This window comes from Epinephelus fuscoguttatus, linkage group LG7 (genome assembly GCF_011397635.1).
Source record: "Epinephelus fuscoguttatus linkage group LG7, E.fuscoguttatus.final_Chr_v1".
Lineage (NCBI taxonomy): Eukaryota > Metazoa > Chordata > Actinopteri > Perciformes > Serranidae > Epinephelus > Epinephelus fuscoguttatus.
In genome coordinates this window covers 1240723-1253125 of record NC_064758.1, presented here as the reverse complement: position 1 = coordinate 1253125, position 12403 = coordinate 1240723, and the positions used below count along the sequence as shown (strand labels likewise).

The window sequence follows — 12403 nt, the reverse complement described above, 5'->3', positions numbered from 1 at the left end:
AATTTGCAAATTATGAGCTGCAGGTTGCTTTAAGGTTACATTATTTTTTTTCTCCATGTCTCTCTCTCTCTCTCTCTCTCTCTCTCTCTCTCTATATATATATATATATATATATATAATATATCTCCCTGTCTTTCTCTCTCATACATACACCCACAATGAATATTTGGTATGTATACTCTGACTAGGAGTTAAAAATAAAAAATATATTTAATATTTTTATGGTTGTTTTTCAACAAAGACAAAAAAAGTCCTGAAGGGAACAGTGTCTATTTTTTATTGAAAAATAGAAACTGCCCCCAAAAATGATAATGCATCAAAATTGGTGTTGTTATTTATCATTCACATATCACAGACTGTGATAAATAAAATAAAAATCCATCCAACATTTATTATATAGTTAATCTTAATTCATGTTTTTTCATTAAAGTAACAGTGACTTCATGTAAATAAAATGGCAAATATATTGTGAAAATCCTCAAAAGGAATGAATATTAGATATGCATAATCTGAGAACAAGTTGCTTAAAAGATTTAAGCAAAAAAATGTAGAGAAATATGTTAATATTTAATATTTTTCTGTTGTTCACACTGTTCCAAAGGGGACAGGTGTGATTTTTTATAAGGGGCCCGCAGGGTTAAAAATGCAAGGTTCTTATGAAGGTGGTGTGAGCTTATAATTTGAAACTTGTAGACACAAGCCATGTGACCTAATGAAACTTTGACATGTGTGATGATCAAACAACACATCCATATTCATTTGAAATCATGTGACCTAGTGAAAGCTTGAGTGATGTGTACTGGCTGCTTTGAAGATCTAAGTGCAGCAAACAGACACAAATATATACTAAGACCTACAAATGTTGAATTAAAATCTGATTGTATACATATGTGACACTAATAATATGTGTATAATAACACTAGAAGTATGACACACACAGACAGACAGACGGCCGAGTTCTCAACATGCAGAGAGGGAGAGACGAGAGAAAGAGGACAGAGGGAGGAGAGAGAGAGAGAGAGAGAGAGAGGGGGGATAGGGAGTGGAGTGTGTGTGTGTGTGTGTGTGTGTGTGTGTGTGTGTGTATCTCTGTGTGTGTCCGTGTCTGTCTGTGTGTGCCATACTTCTCCTGTTATTACACACATATGATTATTGTCACATATATGTATACTATCAGATATTAATATATACTTCCACATGTTGTACCACAATAGCCAGGATCATAAGTCAAACTCAATTTTAAAAACTGTAAAGGGTTCTTATGAAGGTGGTGTGAGCGTATATTTTGAAAGTTATAGACATAAGCCATGTGACCTAATGAAACTTTGACATGTGTGATGATCAAATCAAACCTCTGTCGTTTTTATATTTATTTGTTTTAATAACACTGTGCACAAGGACCAGACTGTCAGTCTGTCAGATCAGCTCTGAAATGTTTAATGCTCATAATATGCAGGTCTTATTGTTTACATTTTAAAAATCTTTATGACGCTTCAAAGACGTACTATCAATGACTAATAATCTCTATCAATGATGTTATTAGTCACACTGATGGAACATAATTCCTATAGCCTAATATTGCAAATTATTTGTTAATATTTCTGAGTGAGCAATGGTGCAACATTGCAGAGTCTTTAAATTTACTACATCTGTAACTGAAATACTGTCACTGAATGCTATTGAGTCAAGAAACAAATATCGATCAATCAATCAATCAATATCACAAATCACAATTTGCCTCACAGGGCTTTACAGCATACAACATCCCTCTATCCTCAGGACCCCATGAGACAGAAGGGGAGACAGAGAGAGATGCAGGAGAGATGATCATGACAGTAGCTTACAACAACATTAATGAAAGGAATAATATTAAAATTATAATTCTAGCAATTGTGGTACAATATGTTGAATTAATATCTGATAGTATACATATGTGACAATAATCATATGTGTATAATAACAGTAGAAGTATAACACACACAGACATAGACGGCCGAGTTAGACATGCAGAGAGGGAGAGAAGGGAGAAAGAGGACAGAGGAGGGAGAGAGAGAGAGACAGAGAAAGGGGGGGGGGGCAGGGAGTGGAGTGTGTGTACAATATGTTGAATTAATATCTGATTGTATACATATGTGACACTAATCATATGTGTATAATAAAAGGGAGTGTGTGTGTGGTGTCTGTCTGTCTGTCTGTGTGTCTCTGTGTGTCCGTGTCTGTCTGTGTGTGCCATAATTCTACTGTTATTATACACATATGATTATTGTCACATATGTATGACAAAGTTTTAGGAATGAGTTTGGTAAATGTTATACTGTCATGTCTGTGTGACCACACACTTCACTCTGACAGTGTGTCAGAGTGAAGCATTTGTTATGCTAATTGATGAGAGCTGCATCTCACACACAGAGCAGAATGGCTTGAAACTTTCTCAAACAAATCCTTCCAGATTCCAAACCGTGGGTCCCATCTTCAATCTGAAAACATCACCAGATAGATAAATTTGTTCTGAACGCAAACATATAAAGCTTGTATGTCTATGGACTGAAAAATGTCACCTTAATCACAAGTTTACAATGTGTTGGCCCTCATCTTTTCTTCCAGAGATCATCATGAGGAGTTGTGTCCTGCACCTTCTAACGCTTCTTAAATCCAAACTGTTCAAGTTATGACAAAGTCCTTCACAAGTAATGTTCAGCAGGGGTAGAGCTGTAATTTGTGCAAGTTTGAAGCAGTTATGATAAACGGTGTAGGAGCAAATAACTTTTGTTCGACAGAATTTGTGAAAAACGTCACCTTACATTCAAATAACATCACACACACAAACACACACACAGGCTTGTGTCTGTCAGAGTGAAGCCATTGTTATGCTAATTAATGACCATGTCATTAGGTGACTTCAAGCTCAGTTTGACTAATAACTAATGATAACAAAATCAGCATGAGGCATTTCACACTACAGCAGCAACACAACCTCACATGTCACCAGCCAGGCACCGCTGTGATAGAAGTTAACCTGCTGCACATTTCTTTGTTACTCAGGACTGTCTTAAGTTACTGAATTTTTGCAGATCAGTCATTTCTTTGAGCATCACTTTTTGTCTTAACGTTCAAATATTACACTGCACAAATTCATCCTCAGCTCTAATCAAACCTCTGTCGTTTTTATATTTATTTGATTTAATCACACTGTGCACAAGGATCAGACTGGCAATCTGTCATAGCAGCTCCCAAATGTTTATTGCACATAATGTAGCTTACAACAACATTAATAAAAGTAATAATATTATAATTATAATTCTGGCAACTATAGTACAATATGTTGAATTAATATCTGATTGTATACATATGTGACACTAATCATATGTGTATAATAACAGTAGAAGTATGAGAAACACAGACAGACAGACATAGACGGCCAAGTTCTCAACATGCAGAGAGGGAGAGAAGGGAGAAAGAGGACAGAGGGGGGAGAGAGAGAGAGAGAGAGAGAGAGAGAGAGAGAGAGAGAGAGAGAGAGAGAGAGAGAGAGAGAGAGAGAGAGAGAGAGGGGGGAGAGCGAGTGTGGTGTGTGTGTGTGTGTGTGTGTGTGTCCCCGTTTCTGTCTGTGTGTGCCATACTTCTCCTGTTATTACACACATATGATTATTGTCACATATGTATACCATCAGATATTAATATATACTTCCCACATGTTGTACCACAATAGCCAGAATCATAAGTCAAACTCAATTTTAAAAACTGTAAAGGGTTCTTATGAAGGTGGTGTGAGCGTATATTTTGCAATTTGTAGACATAAGCCATGTGACCTAATGAAACTTTGACAGTTTGTGATAGAAGTTAACCTGCAAGACAGTGGAGCACAAAGGCTCTGAAGAAGAGGCCGAGTTACTGACATGCAGTAACAGGACACGAGAGAGAGAGAGAGAGAGAGAGAGAGAGAGAGAGAGAGAGAGAGAGAGATGGGGAACAGGGAGGGAGAGAGAGAGAGTTTGCTGACATATTGACATATCTCACATGTTCACATACTTCCTGTTTGTGGCAGACAAAGTTACAGATTGCACAAGTATACATAATGTTGTATGCATCAAAAACACAGCATTTAATTTTTCTGTCAATTACATCAAAAGACAGGTGTTTGATGAGACTACTGTGTTGTTGAATGTAACATTTCCTCAAAGATGTATATTCTTTCCTGATGTTTGTAACACTGTTACTGACTTGTACTTGAAATGAGGTGATTTACTGCAACCCTCCAGGTCAGTCTCTTGGGTTCAGAGACATAAAATTGATAAAATACATGGAAATACTTTTAAGGTCATTTTAAAGTAATTTAAAACCTCATGTGTGTGTGACCACACACATACACACTTCACTCTGACACACAGACTGTCAGAGTGAAGCCTTTGTTATGCTAATTAAGGACTGCATGCAGCTCAGACACAGAGCAGAATGGCTTGAAACTTTCTCAAACAAATGCTTCCAGATGCCAAACCGTGGGTCCCATCTTCAATCTGAAAACATCACCAGATAGATAAATTTGTTCTGAACGCAAACATATAAAGCTTGTATGTCTATGGACTGAAAATGTCACCTTAATCACAGGTTTACAGTGTGTTGGCCTCATCTTTTCTTCCAGAGATCATCATGAGGAGTTGTGTCCTGCACCTTCTAACGCTTCTAAAATCCAAACCGTTCAAGTTATGACAAAGTCCTTCACAAGTAATGTTCAGCAGGGGTAGAGCTGTAATTTGTGCAAGTTTGAAGCAGTTATGATAAACGGTGTAGGAGCAAATAATTTTGATCGACAGAATTTGTGAAAAACGCCATCTTACATTCAAAGACCGACAGCTCACTTCCTGTTGGAGTTAGGTCAGGGGTTGCAGCGCGACATTTGTAGGTCTTTATGAGACGAACGAGACTGTTTTGGTTTGGTCTTTCTATGGTTCCTACCCGTCGCACCGGGCATTTTAGTGTGTCTAGGTGGCAAACAAATCCTCAGGAGGTTTTGGCGCACATCACCTGAAACGCCATAACATCCAAACCAGTCGAGGATTGAAAAAGTTACGCACAATAATTGATAAGGACACGTTGAAGAATAATGTGTGCGAGTTTGAAGCCGATACGATAAACGGTGTCGGACTAGTTGATTTTTAAAGGAATTTTTTTTTTTTTGAGGAAAACTCTTATTTTGAAAGGGAAATATCTCACTTCCTGTTGGAGTTAGGTCATGGGTGCGAGCACGTGATTTGTAGGTCTTGATGAGACGAACGAGGCTGTTTTGGTTTGATCTTCCTACGACGTTCCTACTGGCTGCAGCGGCCATTTTTGTGTTTCTAGGTGGCGCTAGAGAGCCCATTTTGGCACTTTTCAGATTAATTTCGACAGTTTATAAAATTTTTCGCCAGTCCTGACAGGCATGCCAATTTTGGTGAGTTTTCGAGCATGTTTAGGGGGTCAAATTCCAGTTGAAAGTCGCGTACGCTGAAAGAAAGAAAGAAACAATAATAATTAAAGCTGCAAGCAGCGTTGGGAGGGACCTCGGCCCCCCGCCGTCGTCCCCCAGCCTGGGTTGCAGACCTAAGCCATGTGACCTAATGAAACTTTGACATGTGCGATGATCAAACAACACACACACACAAACCCACACAGGCCTGTGTCTGTCAGAGTGAAGCCATTGTTATGCTAATTAATGACCACGTACTTAGGTGACAGCACAGGCACTTCAAGTTCAGTTTGACTAATGACTAATGATAACAGAATCAGCAGGACGCATTTGACACCACAGCAGCAACACAACCACACACACCACACTATCCAGGCACCGCTGTGATAGAAGTTAACCTGCAAGACAGTGGAACACAAAGGCTCTGGAGAAGAGGCCGAGTTACTGACATGCAGTACGGCAGTTAGTGACAAGCAGAGAGGGAGAGAAGGGAGAGAGAGGAGAGAGGGGGGAGAAAGAGAGACAGAGAGAGAGAGAGAGAGGGGGGACAGGGAGTGGAGTGTGTGTGTGTCTGTGTGTGTGTGTGAGTGTAATTGTGTCGCTAAAATTTGCAAATTATGAACTGCAGGTTGCTCTAAGGTTACATTATTTTTTTTCTCCATGTCTCTCTCTCTCTCTCTCTCTCTCTACATATATATATATATATATATATATATATATATATATATATATATATATATAATGTAATATATCTCCCTGTCTTTCTCTCTCATACATACACCCACAATGAATATTTGGTATGTATACTCTGACTAGGAGTTAAAAATCAAAAAAAAAAAATTAATATTTTTATGGTTGTTTTTCAACAAAGACAAAAAAAAGTCCTGAAGGGGAACAGTGTCTATTTTTACTGAAAAATAGAAACTGCCCCCAAAAATGATAATGCATCAAAATTGGTGTTGTTATTTATCATTCACATATCACAGACTGTTATAAATAAAATAAAAAAAATCCATCCAACATTTATTATATAGTTAATCTTAATTCATGTTTTTTTCATTGAAGTAACAGTGACTTCATGTAAATAAAATGGCAAATATATTGTGAAAATCCTCAAAAGGAATGAATATTAGATATGCATAATCTGAGAACAAGTTGCTTAAAAGATTTAAGCAAAAAAATGTAGAGAAATATGTTAATATTTAATATTTTTCTGTGATTTTTTATAAGGGGGCCCGCAGGGTTAAAAATGCAAGGTTCTTATGAAGGTGGTGTGAGCTTATAATTTGAAACTTGTAGACACAAGCCATGTGACCTAATGAAACTTTGACATGTGTGATGATCAAACTACACATCCATATTCATTTGAAATCATGTGACCTAGTGAAAGCTTGAGTGATATGTACTGGCTGCTTTGAGAATCTAAATGCAGCAAACAGACACAAATATATACTAAGACCTGCAAATGTTGAATTAAAATCTGATTGTATACATATGTGACACTAATCATATGTGTATAATAACACTAGAAGTATGACACACACAGACATAGACGGCCGAGTTCTCAACATGCAGAGAGGGAGAGACGAGAGAAAGAGGACAGAGGGAGGAGAGAGAGAGAGAGAGAGAGAGAGAGAGAGAGAGAGAGAGAGAGAGAGAGAGAGAGCAGCTTAGCAGCAGCAACATATGTCAGGTTATGCCACAGCCTGAGGGACAACCATCACAACACCCGACACACCTGTCTATATTTACAGTCCTTGTAACTCACAATCTACATTTTTCTTTATTCATTTTTTTTCTATATTATATATTGGTGTATTGTATTGTAGATTGATGTATTTTGTATTATATATCATATATTTAATCTTTTTTTTTTTAAAGTTTTCTGACTTACTTTTATTATTGTACTTTATTTGTAAATTTTAATGTCTTTGGCAATATTGTTAATCTACAGTCATGCCAATAAAGCTTATTGAATTGAGAGAGAGAGAGAGAGAGATAGAGAGAGAGGGGGGGGATAGGGAGTGGAGTGTGTGTGTTTGTGTGTGTGTGTGTGTGTCTCTGTGTGTGTCCGTGTCTGTCTGTGTGTGCCATACTTCTCCTGTTATTACACACATATGATTATTGTCACATATGTATACTATCAGATATTAATATATCCTTCCCACATGTTGTACCACAATAGCCAGAATCATAAGTCAAACTCAGTTTTAAAAACTGTAAAGGGTTCTTATGAAGGTGGTGTGAGCGTATTTTGAAAGTTATAGACATAAGCCATGTGACCTAATGAAACGTTGACATGTGTGATGATCAAATCAAACCTCTGTCGTTTTTATATTTATTTGTTTTAATAACACTGTGCACAAGGACCAGACTGTCAGTCTGTCAGATCAGCTCTGAAATGTTTAATGCTCATAATATGTAGGTCTTATTGTTTACATTTTAAAAATCTTCATGACGCTTCAAAGACGTACTATCAATGACTAATAATCTCTATCAATGATGTTATTAGTCACACTGATGGAACATAATTCCTATAGCCTAATATTGCAAATTATTTGTTAATATTTCTGAGTGAGCAATGGTGCAACATTGCAGAGTCTTTAAATTTACTACATCTGTAACTGAAATACTGTCACTGAATGCTATTGAGTCAAGAAACAAATATCGATCAATCAATCAATCAATATCACAAATCACAATTTGCCTCACAGGGCTTTACAGCATACAACATCCCTCTATCCTCAGGACCCCATGAGACAGAAGGGGAGACAGAGAGAGATGCAGGAGAGATGATCATGACAGTAGCTTACAACAACATTAATGAAAGGAATAATATTAAAATTATAATTCTAGCAATTGTGGTACAATATGTTGAATTAATATCTGATAGTATACATATGTGACAATAATCATATGTGTATAATAACAGTAGAAGTATAACACACACAGACATAGACGACCGAGTTAGACATGCAGAAAGGGAGAAAAGGGAGAAAGAGGACAGAGGGGGGAGAGAGAGAGAGACAGAGAAAGAGAGAGAGGGAGGGTGCAGGGAGTGGAGTGTGTGTACAATATGTTGAATTAATATCTGATTGTATACATATGTGACACTAATCATATGTGTATAATAAAAGGGAGTGGAGTGTGTGTGTGGGTGTCTGTCTGTCTGTGTGTCTCTGTGTGTCCGTGTCTGTCTGTGTGTGCCATAATTCTACTGTTATTATACACATATGATTATTGTCACATATGTATGACAAAGTTTTAGGAATGAGTCTGGTAAATGTTATACTGTCATGTCTGTGTGACCACACACTTCACTCTGACAGTGTGTCAGAGTGAAGCCTTTGTTATGCTAATTAAGGACTGCATGCAGCTCAGACACAGAGCAGAATGGCTTGAAACTTTCTCAAACAAATCCTTCCAGATGCCAAACCGTGGGTCCCATCTTCAATCTGAAAACATCACCAGATAGATAAATTTGTTCTGAATGCAAACATATAAAGCTTGTATGTCTATGGCCTGAAAAATGTCACCTTAATCACAAGTTTACAATGTGTTGGTCCTCATCTTTTCTTCCAGAGATCATCATGAGGAGTTGTGTCCTGCAACTTCTAACGCTTCTAAAATCCAAACCGTTCAAGTTATGACAAAGTCCTTCACAAGTAATGTTCAGCAGGGGTAGAGCTGTAATTTGTGCAAGTTTGAAGCAGTTATGATAAACGGTGTAGGAGCAAATAATTTTTGTTCGACAGAATTTGTGAAAAACGTCACCTTACATTCAAATAACATCACACACACAAACACACACACACAGGCTTGTGTCTGTCAGAGTGAAGCCATTGTTATGCTAATTAATGACCATGTCATTAGGTGACTTCAAGCTCAGTTTGACTAATAAGTAATGATAACAAAATCAGCATGAGGCATTTCACACTACAGCAGCAACACAACCTCACATGTCACCAGCCAGGCACCGCTGTGATAGAAGTTAACCTGCTGCATATTTCTTTGTTACTCAGGACTGTCTTAAGTTACTGAATTTTTGCAGATCAGTCATTTCTTTGAGCATCACTTTTTGTCTTAATGATCAAATATTACACTGCACAAATTCATCCTCAGCTCAAATCAAACCTCTGTCGTTTTTATATTTATTTGATTTAATAACACTGTGCACAAGGATCAGACTGGCAATCTGTCATAGCAGCTCCCAAATGTTTATTGCACATAATGTAGCTTACAACAACATTAATAAAAGTAATAATATTATAATTATAATTCTGGCAACTATAGTACAATATGTTGAATTAATATCTGATTGTATACATATGTGACACTAATCATATGTGTATAATAACAGTAGAAGTATGACACACACAGACATAGACGGCCGAGTTAGTGTCATGCAGAGAGGGAGAGAAGGGAGAAAGAGGACAGAGGGGGGAGAGAGAGAGAGAGAGAGAGAGAGAGAGAGAGAGAGGGAGGATAGGGAGTGGAGTGTGTGTGTGTGTGTGTGTGTGTGTCCGTTTCTGTCTGTGTGTGCCATACTTCTCCTGTTATTACACACATATGATTATTGTCACATATGTATACCATCAGATATTAATATATACTTCCCACATGTTGTACCACAATAGCCAGAATCATAAGTCAGACTCAATTTTAAAAACTGTAAAGGGTTCTTATGAAGGTGGTGTGAGCGTATATTTTGCAATTTGTTGACATAAGCCATGTGACCTAATGAAACTTTGACAGTTTGTGATAGAAGTTAACCTGCAAGACAGTGGAGCACAAAGGCTCTGAAGAAGAGGTCGAGTTACTGACATGCAGTAACAGGACACGAGAGAGAGAGAGAGAGAGAGAGAGAGAGAGAGGGGGGGACAGGGCGGGAGAGAGAGAGTTTGCTGACATATTGACATATCTCACATGTTTACATACTTCCTGTTTGTGGCAGACAAAGTTACAGATTGCACGAAGTATACACAATGTTGTATGCATCAAAAACACAGCATTTAATTTTTCTGTCAATTACATCAAAAGAAAGGTGTTTGATGAGACTACTGTGTTGTTGAATGTAACATTTCCTCAAAGATGTATATTCTTTCCTGATGTTTGTAACACTGTTACTGACTTGTACTTGAAATAAGGTGATTTACTGCAACCCTCCAGGTCAGTCTCTTAGGTTCAGAGACATAAAATTGATAAAATACATGGAAATACTTTTAAGGTCATTTTTAAAGTAATTTAAAACCTCATGTGTGTGTGACCACACACATACACACTTCACTCTGACACACAGACTGTCAGAGTGAAGCCTTTGTTATGCTAATTAAGGACTGCATGCAGCTCAGACACAGAGCAGAATGGCTTGAAACTTTCTCAAACAAATGCTTCCAGATGCCAAACCGTGGGTCCCATCTTCAATCTGAAAACATCACCAGATAGATAAATTTGTTCTGAACGCAAACATATAAAGCTTGTATGTCTATGGACTGAAAATGTCACCTTAATCACAGGTTTACAGTGTGTTGGCCCTCATCTTTTCTTCCAGAGATCATCATGAGGAGTTGTGTCCTGCACCTTCTAACGCTTCTAAAATCCAAACCGTTCAAGTTATGACAAAGTCCTTCACAAGTAATGTTCAGCAGGGGTAGAGCTGTAATTTGTGCAAGTTTGAAGCAGTTATGATAAACGGTGTAGGAGCAAATAATTTTTGATCGACAGAATTTGTGAAAAACGCCATCTTACATTCAAATAACATCACACACACAAACACACACACAGGCTTGTGTCATGTCAGAGACATTTGTAGGTCTTTATGAGACGAACGAGACAGTTTTGGTTTGGTCTTTCTAAGTGGTTCCTACCCATCGCACCGGGCATTTTAGTGTGTCTAGGTGGCACAACAAATCCTCAGGAGGTTTTGGCGCACATCACCTGAAACGCGTCATAACATCCAAACCAGTCGAGGATTGAAAAAGTTACGCACAATAATTGATAAGGACAAGTTGAAGAATAATGTGTGCGAGTTTGAAGCCGATACGATAAACGGTGTCAGACTAGTTGATTTTTAAAGGAATTTTTTTTTTGAGGAAAACTCTTATTTTGAAAGGGAAATATCTCACTTCCTGTTGGAGTTAGGTCATGGGTGCGAGCGCGTGATTTGTAGGTCTTGATGAGACAAACGAGGCTGTTTTGGTTTGATCTTCCTACGACGTTCCTACTGGCTGCAGCGGCCATTTTTGTGTTTCTAGGTGGCGCTAGAGAGCCCATTTTGGCACTTTTCAGATTAATTTCGTCAGTTTATAAAATTTTTCGCCAGTCCTGACAGGCATGCCAATTTTGGTGAGTTTTCGAGCATGTTTAGGGGGTCAAATTCCAGTTGAAAGTCGCGTACGCTGAAAGAAAGAAAGAAACAATAATAATAATAATAATAATAATAATAATAAACACTACAAGAACAAGAGGGTCCTCGCCCTTTCAGGCCGAGGTCCCTAATAATAATAATAATAATAATAATAATAAACACTACAAGAACAAGAGGGTCCTCGCCCTTTCAGGCCGAGGTCCCTAATAAACACTACAAGAACAAGAGGGTCCTCGCCCTTTCAGGCCGAGGTCCCTAATAATAATTAAAGCTGCAAGCAGCGTTTGGCGGGACCTCGCACTCGCGCCCGTTTCGGCCCCCAGCATATGTCGTCACTGTGAATTATTTAGAAACATCAAACATATTGCCACAAACATCAGAAAATCCTTACAGAGCTGAACGGTTTGATGTTTGAATGTTTTCTGTAGCTGTAGGTATGCAGAAGTGATGTCACATTATGCAAATTAGATGGGCGAATTTATTCCCATCAGATTCCTCTTCCTTCATTTTGAGGAAGACATGACAAAAACAACACAAAACAAAATAAATCTACTGTGTAAATGTGTTCAAAATGTTTTTTGACTGAGATT

At 37.9% G+C, this 12403-nt stretch overlaps 1 long non-coding RNA gene across 1 annotated transcript in view; it reads left to right on the top strand.

Annotated features, from left to right (window-relative positions):
- The window catches only part of LOC125892069 (uncharacterized), a 24913-nt gene extending 12960 nt beyond the window's left edge, over positions 1-11953 (top strand). The window contains exon 4 of the long non-coding RNA XR_007449687.1: positions 11259-11953. This is a non-coding gene — a long non-coding RNA (uncharacterized LOC125892069). The remainder of the gene's footprint in view (positions 1-11258) is intronic.
- Positions 11954-12403: the final 450 nt, after the last annotated feature.